Source organism: Bos indicus, chromosome 4 (genome assembly GCF_029378745.1).
Source record: "Bos indicus isolate NIAB-ARS_2022 breed Sahiwal x Tharparkar chromosome 4, NIAB-ARS_B.indTharparkar_mat_pri_1.0, whole genome shotgun sequence".
NCBI lineage: Eukaryota > Metazoa > Chordata > Mammalia > Artiodactyla > Bovidae > Bos > Bos indicus.
This window is the reverse complement of record NC_091763.1, coordinates 8,662,955-8,687,024: the sequence shown is the minus strand read 5'-3', so window position 1 is coordinate 8,687,024 and position 24,070 is coordinate 8,662,955. Positions and strand designations below refer to the sequence as shown.

Here is a 24,070-nt window from a genome sequence, read left to right as displayed (position 1 = left end):
GTCAGTGTTCTGTCAAACACTAAGAAATGCTATTCAAGAGTGTCATTTGAAATACATAAATAAATAATTATAAAGGAATAGTTAATAAATCTGGTACATGGAGATGAGATATCATGTAATAAAATTAAAGTTTTCTAAGAATGTTTAAAAATTGGGAAAGTGAAAAAAAAATTGGGAAAGTGGTCAAAATAATATATTAAGTGATAAATTATGTACAGTTTAACCTCACAATCATAAATACTTAGGCACTGGAAAAAGACTGTTGAAAAATATATTTTAATATCTTCAATGGTTAGTTCTGAATATAGAAATATTTAGTTTTTTTAATTTAATACATTTCCTGAATTTTTCCCAAGTTTTATACAATGAATACATAATTCCTTTAAAAATCAAAAATTAAAGATATTCTTTTTAGAAAAAAAAAAACTGTATGATAGTTTTCTATCTGAGTATGTTCATTAGTGATGAGAGTAAAGTTTTATCTATCACTGTGATGCTCTAAGTAAATAAACATTTTTACAGTGAACCTACCATAACATATTTAATGTTTTGATTATTTAAGTTTTTATGTAATAAAAAAGGAACATTACCTTTTTTTGTTTATTAAACACTTTTTAATGACATTTCCTTTACTGTATCATATGTAAATATTAAAATTAACAGGGTAGCTGGTCAGATGAAGAATTTCTAATTAGTTCAGTTTGGTTACAATAATTCAATTTTCCCTACCATACAGTTTTTATAACCATACAATGGCATATTATAAACTGACTAGTGTTACAAGTATTCCATATTAAAGTGTACAGATTTGACACATTCAAACATACATACACATATATGGTCTCTTCTACACATGACTGGAATGACTATCTCTGAAAATAGATTTCCATAATAACCTCTTCTCCTTTTTTCTGCAAGGATTTATCCTACCTCAAAGCAGGCAAAACTGAACAACAGATAAAACAATCAGGGCATTAACGTGTTTCCAGAGTTTCGTAAAACCATCAAAGGGTTTCCTTCCTCAAATGAGCATGTTTCTATACAGACCAAGGAGCTAAGCGTAAGTCCCAAAATCGGTTCTGACTTGCTCCATATGCTGTTGTCAAGGCAAACGGGATGCCAAAAACATTCAGGCTGGGTTTTCTTGGTTTTGCCAAAGCCCTGTTGACAGAAAGCTAGGCCAGAGGGATAGGAGAATTTAAAAATCTGAGATTTTCTTTGACAGCTCAGAAGACCACACTGGTTATAGAAAACTGTGATATTCCCAGTTTTAAAGAGAGAACCAGACCTCAAAATAACCTAGTAATATAAATCTAAATAATGATGTATGACTCCACGTCAGTTATGCTCATTCTGAATATAAGTTTGTAAAACTTATTAAATAGTTCTGAAAAACTAGAAACAGAAAAAGCTCTTTGTCTACATTATTTTTCTCCATCTCAAGTTTAGGCCAACTGTGTGAGTGCTGAGTCGCTCAGTCATGTCCAACTCTTTACGACCCCATGGACTGCAGCCTGCCAGTCCATGGGATTCTCCAGGTAAGAATACTGGAGTGAATTGCCATGCCGTCCTCCAGGGGATCTTCCCAACCCAAGGATCAAATCCATGTCTCCTGCATGGGCAGGCAGATTCTTTATCTTCTGAGCCACCAAAAGATAGTCACCAGAAGGAAGCCCCAAATTTAGGTCAAGGACTACCCAGACTCCATTCACACGGGTCATATAACTTCCCAAATCATCAGGGAAAGTGAGTTTTCGATGTTCTAACTCTTCAATGCGTTAAGACAGTTTCTTAAAATGGTTTGCCTGTAGATGTGTTATATTGAGTAATGTTATGATATTTTTAAGATACGCTCTCCTGCATCACTTGAGAAAAACTCACATCTCAATATATCATAGGATCAATTAAAACATATTCTTGGGGCAAATGTCTTGTATATTGTTAAACAAAAGCTTTTCACCCTAAAAATATTTCTGTTCAGTTAAAGAGATAAATCCCCAAACTTTTCAGAGAGGGAGCAAATTATTAAATCAATGATTCAAAAGAAAAAAAAAAAAGCACACCTTGAAGCAGAAATACACAACCACATTTTTAAAATAAATATTTTTAGTAAAGCTACTCCTATGTATTTATATAGTTCATGCATCAAAACACACTTACTCATGCAAAATTTATTAAACTGTATCCTCCAGCTGAAGGGAATCTGTAGGATAGGATTAATTAGCACAGCATGTGTGAAAGCTTTCTTTCTCTGTTCCCTGTCAGTTGCTATGGTTACCCTACAGGAAGAGAGCTACATTACCTTCTAAAAAGGATGAAGTTCAGGGGTTATTATCAAAACTTCTTATATTAATGTTTAGTCTGAATTAAAAGTCAAAAAAGCAAAGTGAAATGCTAACTAGATGAGTATAGCTTATTTATACGCTGCTGCTTCGGCTGAGTGTGTGTATATGAAAGGGTTCACGTTCCTTTGGGCACCTAAATTGGCTTGCATAACCATTTAAGAGTATCCAACGAAAAGATGTTACCACTTCTAACTAAGGAAAGATCCCTAAAGAGCAGAGTTAAAAATCCTAATATTCAAGGCCTGTTGCCAATTATTCAAATTTGGGCAACCTTAATATGAGTTAGCATAGCAGAAGCTTAGATTTCCAGAAGAGTTCAGAAGCTTTACAGGTAAGTTCTTTCCCAAGGAAAGAATTCCTCTTCACATCTCTATGACACAGTCTAACTTCTGCTGCCATTCTGAGTCTGGTTCTACCCTCTGGCAGGGACAGAAAGTAAGTCATGTGACAGTTCTTCCAACATTTGCCTTAAGCGAACTAACCCTCTGGCATCAACCAACGGAGATTCTTCAAACCTTATCTTAAAAGTTCTCTCAGCTGCAATGGATACAGTTGACCACTCCCATTCTTTTATTTTATTTTGTTATCTCACTTTATTATTATATGTAACATAAGATGAAATGTATAATAATATGCAAATAAAATTATGTGATATGTAATATAATGCACTAATAGTCTAGAAGATGTCTCAGCGGGTAAAGAATTTGCCTGCAATGCAGAAGACACAGGAAATGCCGGTTCGATCCCTGGGTCAGGAAGATCCCCTGGAGGAGGAAATGGCAACCTGCTCCAGTATTCTTGCCTGGAGAATCCCATGGACAGAGGAGTCTGGTGGGCTACAGTCTATGGAGATGCAGAGTCAGACACGACTGAGCAACTAAGCATGCAAGCATGAAATATAATAAAATATGTATCTGCCACATGGCAGGTTATTTTTGTTTAACTTTTTATTTTGTATTTGGGTATAGCTGATTGGATTTCTCAGGTGGTGCTAGTGGTAAAGAACCCACCTGCCAATGCAGAGATGTAAGAGATGTGGGTTCCATCCCTGGGTAGGGAAGATCCCCTGGAGGAGGGCATGGCAACCCACTCCAGTTTTCTTGCCTGGTGAATCCCTTGGATGGAGGAGCCTGGCGGGCTACAGTCCACAGGGTCGCAAAGAGATGGACATGAGTGAAGGGACTTAGCACGAACGCATGCATGCACACAGCTGATTAACAATGCTGTAATAGTTTCAGGCGAACAGCAAAGGGGTTCAGCCATACATATACATGTATCGATTCTCCCCCAAACTTCCCTCCTAATCTTTTAAATTTATTCCCTTGACTTCTCAGTTATGGAAGAGATAACAGGAGTGATTTGGCCAGCTTCTAGAACTTCCTCTATCTGCTCCACAACTGATGGACTTGTCTACAGCTACATATTTAAACCAATGCTTTCTCAATGCATACACTCTGTGGATAACTGTGGCTCATGCCAAGTTTTAACTGTCATCCTTAGGAGATTTCTCTTATTTTATCTCCAGCTCATACTTCTGTGTGGGCTTCAGATATGGGTTTACCCAATTCCTCACCAGTATCACTCAGTCGTGTTCAACTCTTTGCAGTCCCATGGACTATAGCCTGCCAGGCTTCTCTATCTATGGAATTACTCAGGCAAGAATACTGGAGTCAGTGGCCATTTCTTTCTCCAAGTACAGGAATGGGGATGTACTACAGGCACTAAACTGGACACCGACTGCAAGTTCTCTATAGCAAACTGTATTATTAATACAGGGAAGGTGCTATGAGTCCAGAGTCAAATGGCAATTTACTAGTAAACAGTTTTAAGAACCCCACAGACTAAAATTCTTTTATTAATAGCTACACACTCATGTCCAATAGATTTCTATTCCATGCACATCTAATTATTCTTTCAAATCCTGATGCATCCTTTTTACAGGTGGTAACCCTGCTTGGCGGAGAAGGCAATGGCACCCCACTCCAGTACTCCTGCCTGGAAAATCCCATGGACGGAGGAGCCTGGTAGGCTGCAGTCCATTGGGTTGCTGAGGGTCGGACACGACTGAGCGACTTCTCTTTCACTTTTCACTTTCATGCATTGGAGAAGGAAATGGCAACCCACTCCAGTGTTCTTGCCTGGAGAATCCCAGGGACGGGGGAGCCTGGTGGGCTGCGGTCTATGGGGTCGCACAGAGTCGGACACGACTGAAGTGACTTAGCAGCAGCAGCAGCAGCAACCCTGCTTGAAAACTTGAGTTCTCCCTCTGACTCCATGAAGAAAGTGGCTAAACTAAGAATTTGGCTTCAAGAATGCTCACTTCCATGTTTTTGCTTTGACTACGGAATTGCAAAAGAACTGGCAACATTGACTTGTTTCTTTCAAACTAAGTGGGGTAATGGCAAAAGCTAGATGGTCTTGTGAAAGCCAACTGAAACACGACATAAAGGAACGTCTTTCACCACTTCAGTCTTTCCAGAGGACGCGCCACTGTTCAGCGCTTCTCAGTGGTTTTGCTTTCATTTAAGATCAATTCCCACAGGTCCCTCTCATCATACCTCATTCCCCAAACTGAACGATCAGAAAGAATGTTCTGCTCCTAATCACAACGTGATATTTCTAAGACAGGGGCTCCTTTCTTCAATACTTGATTTGAAACAGACATGACATACTTGGGTAACATTTTACCATTAGGCTGTCAGGCTGAAAAGGAAAAGACGTTCTCTATTCTGTCCGCTAATCCATGGAGTAAGGGCAGAAGAAGATTTTTACATTTCTTTCCCATTGCACAGTCCTGGGACCTGGCCAGGAATTTTTTTCTAATTTTTGGTTGCACTGGGTCTTTGCTGCTGCGTGTGGACTTTGCCTAGCTGCAGTGTGTGGGCTTCTCACTGCCGTAGCTTCTCCTGTTGCAGATCAAGGACTCTAAGCGTGCGGGCTTCAGTATTGTGGTGCACAGGCTTAGTTCTTCTGCGGCATGTGGGATCTCCCTGGACCTGGGATTGAACTCACGTCCCCTGCATTGGCAGGCAGATTCTTAACCACTGGGCCACCATGGAAGTCCAGGAATTCCTTTTTAAATAGATATTTTTAATGGCATTCTCTCCCTCTCAGAGGATTTACATTAAGTATCTGATGATGGGTTAAATTAATTTGTAAAGCTCATTATTGCTCCTCTTAGAGTGTATCAATAAACAACTATCAAACAAAACAAAAGAGAAAAGTACTTTCTTCTAGGGATGTTCAGGGTTTTGGCTTTGACCTTTGGTCTCTGCACTGGATTGGTTTTCCTGGAGGATGTGGTTTACCCGCATGTCTTCAGTTACTACCTATCTGCTGAAGATCCCAAATACGCATCTCTACTATCAATCTTCCCCTAAAACTTAAGATTTCTATATAAAAATAACAATTGAGATCCTCCGTATGCATGTTTATTTTTATTGGTCCCAATTCCCCAAACAGTACAACCACCTCCAGTGTTCTGTAAGTTACCACTAAATGTCACTATCCATCCATTCACTAAAGCCGGCAGTCTTGTTTCATGATAGGCTCCTTTCACTTCCAAAATTACAAAACTCAATGGAAGATCTCCCTCGTGGCACAGTGGACAAGGGGACACAGGTTCGATTCCTGGTCCAGGAAGATCCCACATGCCGTGGAGCAATGAAGCCTGTGTGCCACAAGTCCTGAGCCTGCGTGCTGGAGCTCCCAAGACGCAACCACCAAGCCCATAAGCTCAAACTACTGAGCCGGTGTGCCACAAGTCCTGAGGCCCACGCGCCCTAGAGCCTGTACTCCGCAGAGAAGCCAGCACAATGAGAAGTCCGTGCACAGCAACCCCGCCTGCTAAAACTAGAGAAAGCCTGTGCAAAGCAACAAAGACCCAGAGCAGTCAAAAATAAACAAATAAATAAAAGCTTCTAAAAATTCAATGGATTTTACATCATAGTTTCTCTCTTTTCTTCCTTCTCCTCAGATTATCATCATCTCTTGCAGGAATGTAATTGCAGCCTCAGGTTCATCCATGGCAAACAGTTACCAATTTTGAAATATGCTGCTACTGCTGCTGCTAAGTCACTTCAGTCGTGGCCGACTCTGTGCGACCCCATAGGCGGCAGCCCACCAGGCTCCCCCGTCCCTGGGATTCTCCAGGCAAGAACACTGGAGTGGGTTGCCATTGCCTTCTCCAATGCATGAAAGTGAAAAGTGAAAGTGAAGTTGCTCAGTCATGTTCAACCCTCAGCGACCCCATGGACTGCAGCCTTCCAGGCTCCTCCATCCATGGGATTTTCCAGGCAAGAATACTGGAGTGGGTTGCCATTGCCTTCTCCGTTTGAAATATATTCTGGACAATAAATGATCTACATGAATTGAGATTAATTTTATTGAAAATTAAAATTTACATGGAACACTCTTCAATGTGAATAATAAAAGACTTACATGACCAATCTCCCACTATGAGCACCCTCCAATTCTCTAGCCTCATATTTGCCATAACAGGAGGCAGGAAATGTGAGCATTTGGGGGACACACTTATTTTTTTAATACCTTTGATATCACATATTGTTTCTTAAGGTAGAAAAAAGTTTTGAGATAACAATTATAACCTCCTTTTCTTTCCTTTAAATGAAATATCTTTGTTTTTGTTTCTGTCCAGACTTCTACTTTAACAGAAGGTACTCTTCACAGGATACTGAAATCCCTTTAAAATGTTATGACTGGCATTTGTCAGAGGCTTTCAACTAACTAAGAGTAATCTCTGAAAACAAACTCTGATTAAAATGAAATTAAGCCCACAAGACATTAATACATTTTAAGGTAATATTTTATTTTGCTATTATTTAATTATCTTTGAATTAAGTTAATAAATTATGCCTAGCTTCTGTCTATCCACAAGGGCACATTTTTTTATCTTTCCTTTGAAATAGCAGGAAGGATCATAATATTTTAAACAGGACATTCTAAATAAGAAAGGAACATTTCAAATACTTAAATGTTATATATATGAAGATTTCATTTTCTATTTTGCATAGAAGATAAAAAGCAATACATTCCTTTGGGAAATACTGCTTTACATGAAACTGATAGGTGAGGTGGTAAGACCAATTAGCCAGAGTTTTTCGGCCGACTACCATGTAGAAAACATGCTTTTGCTACCAGAGCAGTATTCTGCATTTTGGAAGTTGCAATAAGAAAAAACTAAAGGCCTGATCGTGGTTCTGACACTAGCCAGCTAGCTGTGTGCCCTTAAGTCACTTAAGCTCTCTCGCTTATGCTATGTGTAAAATAAAGGGGCTGAGATCAGAGTCAGCCAGCTGTAGCCTACAAGCAGGCTACCTGTCGATGTAAATAAATTTTGCTGGAACACAATTATAGCTGTTCCTTCACATACTGTCTATGGCTTTTCTGCACTCAGCAGCAAAGCTGAGTTGTATAACCCGTAAGGGCTTCCCAGGTGGCGCTAGCGGTAAAGAACCCACCTGCCAATGCAAAAGACGTAAGAGAGGCGGATTTGATCCCCGGGTGGGGAGGATCCCCTCGAGGAGGGCATGGTAACCCACTCCAGTGTTATTGTCTGGAGAATCTCATGGACAGGGGAGCCTGGCGGGCTACAGTTCATGGTGTCACAGAGAGTCAGATAGGACTTGAGTGACTTAGCACACAGCATAACCTATAAAGTTACAAAATTTAGTAATTTGGTCCTCTAAGAAAAAGTTTCTTGACCTATGGGGTCAGGCTAAGGAAATCCTTTAAAGTCCATACAGGTACTAAAACTCACAGATTCTAAGAAAATATTACTAAGAATTTTGTTCACTAAATGTATGAAGATCATAGATGCTCAAGTTCTTAAAAAGCCCTTTTAAGTCAATAATTCCACCTCACTGATCCCGCATCACATCTGCATTAGCAGAAAATGCAAAATCATTTTCAAGAGAGTATATGTGAATATATCATCATTTTCACAGTTCATTGATTTACATTTCATTTTCTAGTTTCTGCTTCTCAGTTAATGAAACTCACAGTTATTATTCCAAGGTTAGATGACAACACAATATAGAAAATGAATTTTATAACTTTGACTAAATTGGCAATTTTGATGAATTTCCATATCCATGCTTGTTTCCAGTTTTTTAAAATTAAAGGCAAAACATACTAAATTTATCATAAGAATCCAAGTTTTAAATCAAGCTGTAATACTCAGAACTTTCAGACCATTTACTTATAAATATATATAACAAAAATATAATGAGTGTGCATTTATATGTTTTAAAGAGATTATTTATTGAATAATTGTAACTATACTTAAATTTTATATATAAGAAGATTTTATTTTCTATTTTGCATAGAAGATAAAAACAATATATTCCTATATTGTTGGAATAATTACAATATTATGCCAAATGTATGCTTTGTGCTTAATATGAAAGAAGCCAAAGTATAAAGATGAAATTACCATATATACATAATATTCAAAATAACCTATGTTCTTTAATTTTGAAGAAAGATAATAAATGAGAGTGAGTGTTCTTTTTGGAGATCTTTGCGAAAATTATTTCCATTTCCTTCCTAACCCACCTAGAATTTTGTAAAAATAGGGGAGGGACAATATTCTAGTCTCATTATAGATAATATAAAAATACGAAGATCAGTGGATATGCTAGTGCTTATAATATAGCAGCAAACCTGATGAGAAATTCTTGAGCAGTTACAATCTGCTGGGTATTCTGAGACTTTTGAATGTGTGATATCACTTAATCATTAAAATAACCTATTAAGTAAAATAATTGTTGTGCACGAAGTCACTTCAGTTATGTCCGACTCTGAGACCCCACAGACTGTAGCCCACCAGGCTCCTCTGTCCATGGGATTCCCCAGACAAGATTACTGGAGTGGGTTACCATTCCCTTCTCCAGGGGGATCTTCCCCACACAGGGACTAAACCTGGTCTCCTGTGTCTCCTGCATTTGCAGGTGGGTTCTTTACCACCAGCACCACCTGGGAAGCCCTAACATAATTTTTAGTATCACAGCTAAACACAAAGGAAACTCATTTACCTCTGGCCATATGGTAATAAGTGGCTGTGCTAGGCTTTGAAGGCATGCAGTGTGATTGTCTCCTGGGGAAGACTGGGAACCTGGGGACTTCTTTGTGCCTGAGCTCCAGATGGGCAGCAGCACAGCCTGAGTGGGTTGAAAGCCCCCAAACGGTGACAAGTCAGGTTTGTGACAGAGGGAGAGGGTTGGGGTGAGGACAGGGAGGCAGGGGACACTGGAAGGAAAGTGAAGAGAGAAAACAGCTAGTTCTGCTAAAAGGAGGCTCCAAAGACATAAACTCAACAGAAAATGACTGACGCTGTCTAGAGAGCCTCACAGAACAGACAACCCTCGAGGCAAAGAGACATTTGAGCAAGAGAAATGGCTCAGAACTTCAAGTTAGGCTCTGATTGCCGAAATGAGAACAATTATTATCAGCTGCTTTGCTTGTCTTTTAAAATGGAAATTGGCAGAAAGCAGTGGCCCCAGAAATGGAGTAGTTAGCCAGAAGGCTGTGGTAACTTGGAGAGTAACAGCTAGCAATTCAGTTTTGGGAGGGCGGGGGCATTATTTATCTTACGGGAACCCAAGGCCCATGTTTTCCTTCAGAAACCTCAAACTTGAGTGCAGTTAAGCTAACCTGAAGAATATGTAGTAGCAACACATAAACAAAAGGCTCTTCTGGGGTGTCCTTACGGAAGTGAATGTTAAAACTATTCCATGTGATGTAAGTAGGCCACTGTTCTCAAACTTGAGCTAAGAGGTTTTTCTGTTTTTATAAGGGTAAATGCCCAACGAAATGAGTTCCAATTAATGAGGTAATCACCGAGCCAATGTCAAGGACGGAGGGGAGTGGTTTGGGCTACACTAAGTCATTATGAAACTTCTAAAATGTTATGGTTGTTGCCCGATTTTTATGAATTATTTTCTCCCACTCTTTTACTTTTTTCTTTTCCTACTATTTGAACAGAGGTCAAGTTATATTTTGGGGTTTCAACACTGTACTACTCACTACAGGATTTCAGACATTATCATTAGAAGAAAATGTTTATGAAAATACATGAACATTATTTTGATGATTTTAACTTTACTTGGATGATTTCAAAACATGTTTTATGACACCCAGTGACAATCCTGGTTGTCCTGATACTGGGATTGGGCATTACTAATACAGAAATCACGGCATCTGGTCCCAACACTTCATGGGAAATAGACACTTCATGGGGAAACAGTGGAAACAGTGTCAGACTTTATTTTTTTGGGCTCCAAAATCACTGCAGATGGTGATTGCAGCCATGAAATTAAAAGATGCTTACTCCATGGAAGGACAGTTATGACCAACCTAAATGGCATATTAAAAAGCAGAGATATTACTTTGCCAACAAAGGTCTGTCTAGTCAGGGCTATGATTTTTCCAGTGGTCATGTATGGATGTGAGAGTTGGACTGTGAAGAAAGCTGAGTGCCGAAGAATTGATGCTTTTGAACTGTGGTGTTGGAGAAGACTCTTGAGAGTCCCTTGGACTGCAAGAAGATCCAACCAGTCCATCCTAAAGGAGATCAGTCCTGGGTGTTCTTTGGAAGGACTGATGTTAAAGCTGAAGCTCCAATACTTTGGCCACCTGATGCCAAGAGTTGACTCATTGGAAAAGACCCGGATGCTGGGAGAGATTGGGGGTTAGGAGGAGAAGGGGACGACAGAGGATGAGATGGCTGGATGGCATCACTGACTCGATGGACATGAGTTTGAGTAAACTCTGGGAGTTGGTGATGGACAGGGAGGCCTGGCGTGCTGCAATTCATGGGGTCGCAAAGAGCTGGGCACGACTGAGCGACTGAACTGACTGAATACAGAAATAAACTTTAAATCTCCAAAAGGAGGTAAACTGAGCATTCGGGGAATATTTTAAAGATACATCAATTGCATAAAAGAAACATATATCACAATCATCGCAGAGATGAGTCTTACAGCTTTCGTGTTGGAAAGAATCTAAGACAGCTGTTCCCTACATTACTTCTTTTTTTTTTTTAAGTATTTATTTATTTGACTCCACCGGATCTTAGCTGCAGCACACGGGATCTTCAGCTGTGGCTCGTGGGATCTAGTTCCTGGACGAGGGATTGAACCCAGGCCCCTTGCATTTGGGGGGTGAGGCGGAGTCTTAGCCACTGGACCACCAGGGAAGTCCCTATATTATCATTTCTCATTAGAAGGAAGTGGAGGCCTACAGTTCTATCCAATCTGCCTCCACTGTTTCAAATCCTGTCCCCTCTTTCTGTCTTTATGGCACTAGCATTTCAGGCCCTCAAACGTATCCCTCTGGGTCTTGAATCTTGGAAAGAGCTCCCCACTGGTTTCCCAGCTGCCAGGTTGGCCCTTCCGAGTCCTTTGCCATAATCTGAGGACGAGACGGTTCCCTGTAATGTGTGAAAGCTTCCCCTGTGAGCTCAGCTGGGACCTCCATTCACAAGCTGTGTGATTCGGGGCCAGTGATTAACTGAGCTGGCTTGTAGCTGCTTCACATATGAGATGCACGTGGTAACCCTGCTGGATATTCTCTGTCTGCCTCTCCTGACGCATTCTTGACTCTTCCTCCTTCCTGCTCTCTGCTCCCCAGAGGGTGACCTTAATGGGCCTGTAATTACAGAGTCTTAGGTCCCCTGGCCTCAAGCTGGGTTTGGCCAGGGGGAGGCAAAGGGATCAAAAATCTCAGAGAAGGAAAAAAAAGTAAGGTTGGTGTATTTTTTTTTCCCCTGGCTCCTTCCCAGCTGGACGGAAATGGCCGTGGCTAAGTCCTCTCTTGGAAGGATACACTCTTGCTCAGTCAGTTCTAAATGTATTTCTCCCTTAATCCTGCAGGGCTGAGTGAGGGCACACCTCTTTAGCCCTGCGCACAGTTTCATACAGAGTTCCTTCATCCACCCCTCCTCAATCACCCGTGAGAGTCGCCCTTTGTTTTCCTGTAGGATCCCGGATACAATGACCATCCCTGACTCATAGGGTATTTCTATGAATTAAATGAGAAATGCATGGAAAGTGATGAATAGTGCACTTGGTCTATAATAACAAGATACATTCCTAAGTGGCACAGTGGTAGAAAATCCACCTGCCACTGCAGGAAAAGGGGGTTGGATCCCTGGGTTGGGAAGATCCCCTGGAACAGGAAATGGCAACCTGCTTCCAGTATTCTTGCCTGAAGAATCCCATGGACAGAGGAGCCTGGCAGGCTACAGTTTATGGGGTCACAGAGTCAGACATGACTGAGCAACTAACACACACACACACAAACTCAAAATATTTATAAGATGCTTTAATTCACTTATGATGTTCATAAACATGTTAAAATAAAGATATAACAAGGGGTATCATACCATAACGCTATTAATATTCAAGCTACTGGTTAGCAATGTAAGTGATACTTATTTTCCTAACAAACTCCATAATGTCGCAAACTTTAATATGATCTTTAAAATTTAGATCAATGAAACCTCAAGAACTAGTCAATCTCTCCTCCAAATTTTAAAATCATATCTCACTCTCTAGTCAACTCACTTGACAGTAAGTGTATAAAACTGTTTTATTCATGTTTATCTATTATATATTATAAGCTCCCTATGAGCAATGTTAATTCCCTATGATTGCCCATTTCTTATTACCACTTCCCCCTTCTTCATCCCAACATTAACAGACTCTCCTGTAAAACACAGGACTTAGACAAGACTACCTAAAGCATACTCAAGGGCTTCCCTGGTGGTTCAGTGGCAAAGAATCTGTCTGTCAACACAGGAGACACAGGTTTGATCCCTGGTCTGAGAAGATCCCACAATCCGTGGGGCAGCTAAGCCTGGGAGCTGCAACTACTGGAGCCCTCACACCCTGGGGTCTGCGCTCGGCAACAAGAGAAGCCACCACAGTGAGAAGCCTGCTCGCTGCAGCTGAAGAGGAGCCCCGCCTGCTGCAACTAGAGAAAGCCTGTGCACAGTAAGGAAGATCCAGCATGGCCAAAAGAAATAATAACACTAGACTAAAGCACGTTCAGACAGAGGATCGATCTGCCTCTACTTACTAGAACCCCTGCCTATGAACTGCACGGCTCCTGTGTGTGAAACCAGCCTAGATCCCAACTGTATCACCAGCAAGTGACTCTGATTCTGCATGGCACCTTAGCTGCCGCTCAAAAAGTTAACTTAAGCATGGAAAGAGGTATGTGCAGACCTGAGAGTTTTTTAAAAACAAAACAAAAAAACCCTTGATGAGCAGAAGTACAAACACTCATTTCAAAGCTTCCAGATGTTTAGTTTTACTGACAGGAAGAGACCTGAAATTTACCTTTGAGGCTAACTGTTCCTCTAGTCTAAGAAATCCAACGATGGCAATTTATGTTGTATAAATGGCAACTTCTGTTGTATAAAAGTAAAGCAAGTCCCTACCCACTGTTCTGGGGCAAGCAGTGAAATTAAGCTGCATCTTGATACTTCAAACACAAGCCATCAAGAGATCTCAGGGAAGGGCTCCCCTGGTGGCCCAGTGGTTAAGACTCCACGCTTCCACTGTAAGGGGCGTGGGTTTGATCCCTGGTCCGGGAACTAAGGTCCTACATGCTGCATGGTGCAGCCAAATAGGAAATCTCAGGGAAGTATTATTCCAGACAGAAGGGAAAATAAGTGCCAGCGTTCTTAAGTGGGAGAGGGCCTGGCACAAGGCAGGACTGGTGAGGAGGCCCCGTGTGGAGGGCCGTGCACCCACCTTCCTGGACCCTCCCCATACGCCTTCTCACACGTCCATGCCACTTCCGACATGGACGTCTAATTCAACCCACCCTCCATTATTCCCTGACCCCCACATCAGAAGTCACTCCCCCCGGCTGTGGGTCTCCACGGTAGTCTGCTGCCCCTCTCACTGGTCACTCAGCACTAGATCGCGAAGCACTGCGATCACTGAGGAGTGACAGTGCCCTGTGGAGGGCGGAGACCATGCCTTATGCCGCACAGTCCCCAGGACCAGCCTAGACGGGGCCCAGAATGAGTAACGTGCTCCCAGAGGTGGCTGGTTGAACTGAACTTGGAAGTCACTGAGTGTGTTCTGAAGTAAGTTCCAGAAAGTGATCAACGGCATCTTTCTCCCATGTTTATACACACAAAGACTTATGTGCGTGGATATCTGCTGTGGTGCTTTTTATACTAAAAGACTAAAAATAACCTCAAATTCTAGGAGAAAACTAGCTAAATAAATTATAGTACAAAAATGCAGCCAATGAGGCCATTAAATCTACATGTACTAATATGGAACCAGCAATGACATACTCCTAAGAGAAAAGGCAAAATAAAGAACAGTGAGCAAGACGGAAAAGCATAAATATCATACGACATCCCTTATATGTGGAATCTAAAAAGAAACGATACCAATGAACTTACGAAACAGACTCACAGACTTCTAAAAGGAGCTTATGGTTGCTGAGGGCGGGGAGGGGGGAAAGAAGGGGGAAGGAATAGTTAGGGAGTTTGGGATAGACACGTACACAATGCTATGTTTAAAATGCATAACCAACAAGGATCTTCGGTATAGCACAGGAAACTCTGCTCAGGGCTTTGGCAGCCTGGATGGGAGTGGGGCTTGGGGGAGAATGGATACATGTAAGGCTGAACCCCTCTGCCCTGGTCACCTGAAACCGTTACAACATTGTTTGTTAACTGAGTATACCCCAACACAAAATAAAAAGTTTTCTTTAAAAAAAGAACAGTGAGCATGATATTTACTATTTGAATAAAAAGAGAGGTGCTTATACATGTATATGATGTCTCTGAAAAGAGACATAAGAGACAGGTAGAAGCGACCTGCCTGTGCGGAACCATGGCGACAGGAGAGAGAAGGACACTGTTCTCACTAAATGCCCCTTTTTCCCTCTTGGAAGTATCCATTACTGTTGTGCACGTGTTCTGACTGAACAAAAATACTGGTTTTTAAAAGAGAAATAAAAGGGATCGAATATATCCTCACTCAGCCCTGTGCAGTCTTAGCGCCCCCTTTTTCAACCCCACCCTAAAATTTCAGCCTATTCCTTATACTTTATAGCGCTGGTCCTAAAATAGTCATGGGTTGTAAACGATAGGCTTTTCTCGTGCCGCAGGAAAACTGATGGCTGGTGGTGGTGAGTTAATGACTGGGTGGAACAGGCAGAAATAAACTATTATTTAGATATTCTCACCACCACAACCAAGCTGCCTTCTAAAGCTCTCGTCTGTCTGCATAATAGCCAGTTTAGCTACTAAGACCGATGATAAGCTTGCATGAGTAATGTGAATCATCAGGCAATTTTGAAGTTTAAAAAAAAAAAATCTTCCTTAAAGGGAAACGTGCTTCAAAGTATAGTACTTAGAATACATTTCCCTAAGATGAAAGTGTCAAGACTGCCCGAGCAGCTAGGATTTTTAAATTCTTACAACTCATGCAATGAAGCTTTCACTTCTACATCCAGTTAACACACCCAAAGGCATGGCACTCTCTAAATAAATAACCCAGGACTCATGGTTTTAAGAGTATCAGGTAGATTTTGAAAAGTCTGAACTCAGAATCAGTAGCCCGACAATCTATTTATCCTCACTTGTCAGCACAGATCACACATGCTAAGTTTGAGAGGACCAGAAGTGTTCACAAAAGACTGCCGTGGTTTTAAAAGAGCTGTCAGTAATGAAATGTAAACTCAGCTTGTGCTATACTAGACAACTGTCTTATCCTTTAAGACTTAAAGACAGAAACCTACCATCTGAAGCACATGTCCTTTTTAGAATCTGTTAAATATACTTTAAATATCCCCATCTTGTCAGTCCAAATAACTCCTTCTTCAAGGCATTTATCTTCACCAGGGAAGCTTTATTTGAAAGCTTACAATGTAACTTAAGGCATTTTAAATTTAGAAACTTTCTTCCAACCAATTTGAGTTCCAGAGTCATGAAGTCCTCTCTGTTTTGCTATCTACTCTCTTCTTGATCCTACTCGTTCCTTCATTAAACCCTTCATTAAAGGAGCACAGAAGGGAAAAAATACTTGAAATACATATCTGGAAGTCAGGTACAATTTAGTACTTGTGTAGATTGATTAATCTTTGAAATCATGCTTGTATATTAAAATCGAAAAGAAAAAAAATAAAATCGAAAAGTATGAGACAGTATCTCATGGGCACTGAATGACTCTAAGCCAATACACGCCATTAAAGATGACCCTACAGCAAATACTTTGGCCACCTGATGCAAAGAGCCGACTCAGGGTGGATGGCAGCGTCCACTCAATGGACGTGAGTTTCAGCAAACTCCGGGAGTCAGCAAAGGACGGGGTCGTGTGGCGTGCTGCAGTCCATGGGGTTGCACAGAGTAGGATGCAACAGAGCAACTGAACAACAACAACATCAAATTTTATGAACAGATGCAGTATATATTTCTAAACATATATTTTGAGGGAATTTATCTTCAAAACAAATCATCCATGCTTTCTAAAAAAGATATCCTTTATACTAAATCATTTTCTATGAACTTGGTTTTTTTTTTGCCTTAAAAAATGGTAATTTACACATTACTTACTTTTAAGTAGAAAGGTGAGATGTCTTATATAACATTTTTTTCCCCAAAATACTTTTTCTATGTTAATGTCCAGTTTTTGAAATGTTCTTATCACAAAGTCACAAATGACTATTTCCTATTACAAATCACTGATTACCTAGCACCTAAGATGCTGCAAGAGACTCCTGAGAGTCCCTTGGACTGCAAGGAGATCCAACCAGTCAATCCTAAAGGAAATCAAGCCTGAATATTCATTCATTGGAAGGACTGATGCCGAAGCTGAAGATCCAATATTTTGGCCACCTGATGCAAAGAGCCAACTCATTGGAAAAGACCCTGATGCTGGAAAAGACAGAAGGCAGGATGAAACGGGGGCAACAGAGGATGTGATGGTTGGATGGCATCAGCAACTCAATGGACATGAATCTGAACAAATTCTGGGAGATAGTGAAGGACAGGGAAGCCTGGTGTGCTGCAGTCCATGGGGATGCAAAGACTCGGACGTGACTTAGGGACTAAACAGCAACAACAGCTCCTATGATAACCTATTCTTCCTCAATGATGTACGAATTAGTAAATTACGGCTGATTTTTTATATATATATAATATTACTAGGCTTTAAGTTAAAAGCTGCTTGGTGAAGACAACATAACATTATAAACTTGGACTTTGAGCAAAGAAAAGATACTCTGACAAACGTCTTACATTCAGAGGCTAAAACTCCAACCTGGAAAAGCGTTCCGTCACAGCCTAGTCTCTAAGGATGCTCAGTCATTCCAAATGGCACCACTGTTCTCCTGCATCAAGCTCTTGAACCCTGAGGACTTGGTAAGACTCTTCAAATGGTTGCAGAACACTCACAAAATAAAGGCAGATTATTCACTCAAAAACAAGGCACTATGCCATTCAGAGCAGCCATACTATGAGAAAATACAGTATGACAGATGTTAAGCATTTGTAAAGATTTTGTAGGTTGGTACTATGATTTACGATGTACAATCCAGGTTTTAGCTTTTGGTACTAATACTAATTTCAAACAACTCTTTTTTCATTATCTCTTTGTTACTACAAAAAATTGAATAAAGTTAATTTATTCTAATTGTACTTTGTGGGTTGTTGGCATATCTCATATATTGGACATTTTCAGAACTAATAACTTCTAAAAGACAAGTATGGTAAATTAAAATGCTACAAATTATTTTATTAACTAATGTATTGCTTTGAAAAGCTCACTGAACTAAATGTTTTATTACCAGCTCATTGGTTATATTAATAAGAAATACTGAGTTTCAATGGTCTAGAGCAGCGGTTGAAAAATTACATCTCATGGACGAAATCCAACCACATCCATTTGCTGAAATACTGTCTGTAGCTGCTTTTTCACTAAAGCAATAGAATTGTATAGTTGTGATAGAGACTTCATGGCCAAAAATATTTATTATCTGTCTCTTTATAGAAAAACTTGGCTAACCCCAGTTTAGAATTTTTCATAAGACAGTAATTTTCTTTTCCAAGTACTTTTTATTATTCAGGGTCTCTAAGATTGACTAAGGTCTGAAAAAAAGTTAAAAAATAATAGTAAGAAAAGCAGTATTTACTTGACTGCTTTAATATTTTTTCAGGTGATGAAAGTGTTCTTATAACCTGGTTATGGAGGTAGTATTATCATTATATACCTTTATCAAACTCGTCAAATTGTAAATGGCAAATTTCATTTTATGTAAAATATAATGCAACAAACAAAAATACTCAAGGATAACATTTGAAGTAAATTGACTGTTATAGATGGAAAAATTTTTAAACTAAAAGGTATTACAAGATCATAATAAAGAAAATAAGCTAATAATCTGATTTTGTGATTTCTGGTAGAAATGTTTCTATAATTTATTATATGAATTATTAAATACAAAACAATGTAGAACTATGAAAAATTATTCTTAACCATTTTTTACAATGCCCTACACCTTGAATTATTAAAAACACTTTAATTTGGATGTCAGATACAACATGATTATTCATCCACGTACCAAGAAGTAGATCACAGAGCAGTAATTATTTTGTGATGAAGACTCTTCCCTTCTTGACGGCACCCAAGCTAAAGTCTCAGAACGGAAGGATTTTAAAGAATTATTTAGCCTGAGATACACAAACCAGACAGCTATGATAAACCTAGACAACACATTAAAAAGCAGAGACATCATTTTGCCAACATACGTCCAAATAGTCAAAGCTATGGTTTTTCCAGCAGTCATGTATAGACGTGAGAGCTAGGCCATAAAGAAGACTGGGCACCAAAGTGATGCTGGAGAAGACTCTGGAGAGTCCCTTGGACTGCAAAGAGATCAAACCAGTCAATCCTAAAAAAAATCAACCCAGAATATTCAAGTGAAGGACTGATGCTGAAGCTGAATCTCCAATACTTTGGCCACCTGATGCAAACAGCTGACTCATTGGAAAAGATCCTGATGTTGAGAAAGACTGAAGGCAAAAGGAGAAGGGGATGATAGAGGACGATATGGTTAGAAAGCATGAATTTCAGCAAACACTGGGACATAGTGGAGGAGAGAGGAGTCTGCTGTGCTACAGTTTATGGGGTCACAAAGAATTTAACAAGATTTAGCAACCGAACAACAACACACATTCAAAATTAAGTTAAAACAATGACCACTTAACAAGACTGAACAAATCTACATTAAAAGAATCTTTTGCAGGTTTTTGGTTACCATGAGGTTCACATACTTCATCATATATAAAGAGATCAAACCAGTCAATCCTAAAGAAAATCAGCCCTGAATATTCATTGGAAGGACTGATGCTGAAGCTGAAGCTCCAATCCTTTGGCCACCTTTTGTGACAAGCCAACTCACTGGAAAAGACCCTGATGCTGGGAAAGATTGAGGGGAGGAGGAGAAGGGGGAGATGAAGACGAGATGGTTGGATGACATTGCTGACTCAAAGGACATGAGTTTGAGCAAGCTCTAGGAGATGTTGAAGGACAGGGAAGCCTGGTGTGCTGCAGTCCATGGGGTCATAAAAACTCAGATACGACTGAGCAACTGAAAAACAACAACAACATATATAAATATGTGTGTGTGTGTGCATATATATATATGTATCAGTTTGTTTTAAACCTATAGTCACTTGAGTTTGAATACAGTCTAACAGCACATTTTTACTCCTCACCTCCATGTTTTCTGTTTTTGACATATTTTACATATTTGAAAATACGTAACTACTCATTGTAACTATAGCTAATTTTATTATTTTTGTCCACTTGTCATACAAGCTTTTAAACCGGTATATTTACTGCCTTTACTGAATATATTTGCCTTTAACAGTGAGATGTTTTCCCTTCATATATTTCCCTATTATTAGCAATAGTCTTTTCCTCTTCTTTTTAAATAATCTATTTTAACTGGAGGATACTTACAGTATCGTGATGGTTTTTTGCCACATATCAACAGGAAAGGCCACAGGGACACATGTGTGAGCCCCACGTCCTGAAACCCCCTCCCACCTGCCTCCCCACCCTATGCCTCTGGGTTGTCCCAGAGCACCAGCTTTGGGTGTACTGCTTCAGGCATTGAACTTGCACTGGTCATCTATTTTACATATGGTAACACAAAAGTTTCAATGCTATTCTCTCTAATCATCCCACCCTCACCTTCTCCCAAAAAAATAAATAAAAAGAAATAACAAGTGTTGACCAAGATGCAGAGAAAAGGCAATCCTTGTATATGGTTTGTAGGAATGTAAACTATTGCCTTCACTATGAAAAGCAATATGGAAGGTCCTCCAAAAATAAAACTATCATACAGTCCAGCAATTCCACATCTAGGTTTTTAGCTAAAGAAAAATCACTAATTCAAAAAGATATATGCACCACAATATCCACTGTGGGCAGGAATTCCTTAGAAGAAATGGAGTAGCCATCGAAGTCAACAAAAATGTCCGACACGCTTGGATGCAATCTCAAAAAAGACAGAATGATCTCTGTTCGTTTCCAAGGCAAACCATTCAATATTGCCCAACCAGTAACGCTGAAGAAGCTGAAGTTGAATAGTTTTATGAAGACCTACAAGACCTTATAGAACTAACACCCAAAAAAGATGTCCTTTTCATTATAGGGGACTAGAATGCAAAGGTAGGAAGTCAAGAAACACCTGGAGTAACAGGCAAATTTGGCCTTGGAGTACAGAATGAAGCAGGGCAAAGTCTAATAGAGTTCTGCCAAGAGAATGCACTGGTCATAACAAACACCCTCTTCCAGCAACACAAGAAAAGACTCTACACATGGACGTTCACCAGTTGGTCAATACTGAAGTCAGATTGATTATATTCTCTGCAGCCAAAGATGGAGAAGCTCTATACAGTCAGCAAAAACAAGACCGGGAGCTGACTATGGCTCAGTTCATGAACTCCTTATTGCCAAATTCAGACTGAAATTGAAGAAATGGAGGAAAACCACTAGACCATTCAGGTATGAACTAAATCAAATCCCTTATGATTATACAGTAGAAGTGAGAAGTAGATTTAAGGGACTAGATCTGATAGAGTGCCTGATGAATTATGGACGGAGGCTTGTGACATTGGATAGGAGACATGGATCAAGACCATCTTGAAGAAAAAAAATGCAAAAAAGCAAAATGGCTCTCTGAGGAGGCCTTATAAAAAGCTGTGAAAAGAAGAGAAGTGAAAAGCAAAGGACAAAAGGAAAGATACACCCATTTGAATGCAGAGTTCCAAAGAGAGCAAGGAGAGATAAAAAAAGCTTTCATCAGTGATTAGTAGAAAGAAATAGAGGAAAACAACAGAATGGGAAAGACTAGAGATCTCTTCAAGAAAATTAGAGATACCAAGGGAACATTTCATGCAAAGATGGGCTCGATAAAGGACAGAAATGGTATGAACCTAACAGAAGCAGAAGATATTAAGAAAAGATGGCAAGAATACACAGAAGAGTAGTACCAAAAATATCTTCACGACTAAGAAAATCATGATGGTGTGATCACTCACCTAGAGCCAGACATCCTGGAAAGTGAAGTCAAGTGGGCCTTAGGAAGCATCACTACAAACAAAGCTAGTGAAGGTGATGGCATTCCAGTTGAGCTATTTCAAATCTTAAAAGATGATGCTGTGAAAGTGCTGCACTCAATATGCCAGCAAATTTGGACAACTCAGCAGTGGCCACAGGACTGGAAAAGGTCAGTTTTCATTCCAATCCCAAAGAAAGGCGATGCCAAAGAATGCTCAAACTACTGCACAATTGCACTCATCTCACACGCTAGTAAAGAAATGCTCAAAATTCTCCAAGCCAGGCTTCAGCAATAAGTGAACCGTGAACTTCCAGATGTTCAAGCTGGTTTTAGAAAAGGCAGAGGAACCAGAGATCAAATAGCCAACATCCACTAAATCATTGAAAAAGGAAAAGAGTTCCAGACAAACATCTACTTCTGCTTTATTGACCATACAAACCTTTGACTGTGTGGATCACAATAAACTGTGGAAAATTCTGAAAGAGATGGGAATACCAGACCACCTGACCGGTCTCTTGAGAAATCTGTATGCAGGTCAAGAAGCAACAGTTAGAACTGGACATGAAACAACAGACTGGTTCCAAATAGGAAAAGGAGTATGTCAAGGTTGTATATTGTTACCCTGCTAATTTAACTTATATGCAGAGTACATCATGAGAAATTCTGGGCTGGAAGAAGCACAGCTGGAATCAAGATTGCTGGGAGAAATATAAATAACCTCAGATATGCAGATGACACCACCCTTATGGCAGAAAGTGAAGAACTAAAGAGCCTCTTGATGAAAGTGAAAGAGGAGAGTGAAAAAGTTGGCCTAAAGCTCAACATTCAGAAAACTAAGATCATGGCATGCAGTCCCATCACTTCATGGCAAATAGATGGGGAAACAGTGGCTGACTTTATTTTTCTGGGATCCAAAATCACTGCAGATGGTGATTGCAGCCACGTAACTAAAAGACGTTTACACCTTTGAAGGAAAGTTATGACCAACCTAGACAGCATATTAAAAAGCAGAGACATTACTTTGCCAACAAAGGTCTGTCTAGTCAAGGCTGTGTTTTTTCCAGTGCTCATGTATGGATGTGAGAGTTGGACTATGAAGAAAGCTGAGTGCCAAAGAATTGATGGTTTTGAACTGTGGTGTTGGAGAAGACTCTTGAGAGTCCCTTGGACTGCAAGGAGATCCAACCAGTCCATCCTGAAAGAGATCAGTCCTGGGTGTTCATTGGAAGGACTGATGCTAAAGCTGAAACTCCAGTACTTTGGCCACCTCATGCGAAGAGCTGTCTCATTGGAAAAGACTCTGATGCTGGCAAAGATTGAGGGCAGGAGGAGAAGGGGACGACAGGATGAGATGGTTGGATGGCATCAGTGACTCAACAGATACGAGTTTGGGTAAACAGGAGTTGGTGATGGACAGGGAGGCCTGGCGTGCTGCAGTCCATGGGGTCACAAAGAGTTGGACATGACTGAATGACTGAACTAAGCAACTGACTGGTAACTAGACTTGTGGTGATTATTTCATAATGTATAAAAATATCAAATCACTATGTAGAAAATCTGAAACTGATATAATATTGTAAATCAATTATGTTTCAATAAAAATTCTTAATGAGAAAAGAAACAATCTAATAACTGCAGTCAGTTCAAAGAAAAAAGAAAGAAACAGCATTAAAAGAGATCAAGCTTTTTGCACAAAAGTTTTTGTTAAAAATCTGAATAGTATATTCATGTATATGAATGTACAAGGTAGCAAAAGGTTTATTTGTGTTGTAATACAATGTTACTGTATTTCAATATAAAGTTTGTGACCATTTTATGGAAGAACATTTGTCCACTTGTCTACTGCATTTCTGGTACCACCTTACCAGAAACATCATTTTGGACAACTAATAAACTGGTGATTGGTGAGAAAAGTAATAAAATTATATAGCCTTCAAAAGCAATGTATGCACCATTAAAAAATTAAGCAATTTACCTTTTTAAAGAAAAATGTGTCATTATGTTAAGTATACAAAATAATTGTGAGGTATGTTAACAGAGCCTATGTTATAAAAAAAAGAAAATTATATAATGTTTCTTTTCTTCTTTACAGTAGGCTATAA

At 39.8% G+C, this 24,070-nt stretch overlaps 1 protein-coding gene across 8 annotated transcripts in view; it reads right to left on the bottom strand.

Moving 5' to 3' along the window:
* CDK14 (cyclin dependent kinase 14) overlaps positions 1-24,070 on the bottom strand; it is a 665,059-nt gene that overhangs the window by 289,360 nt on the left and 351,629 nt on the right. The gene's annotated exons all lie outside the window — the stretch shown is intronic.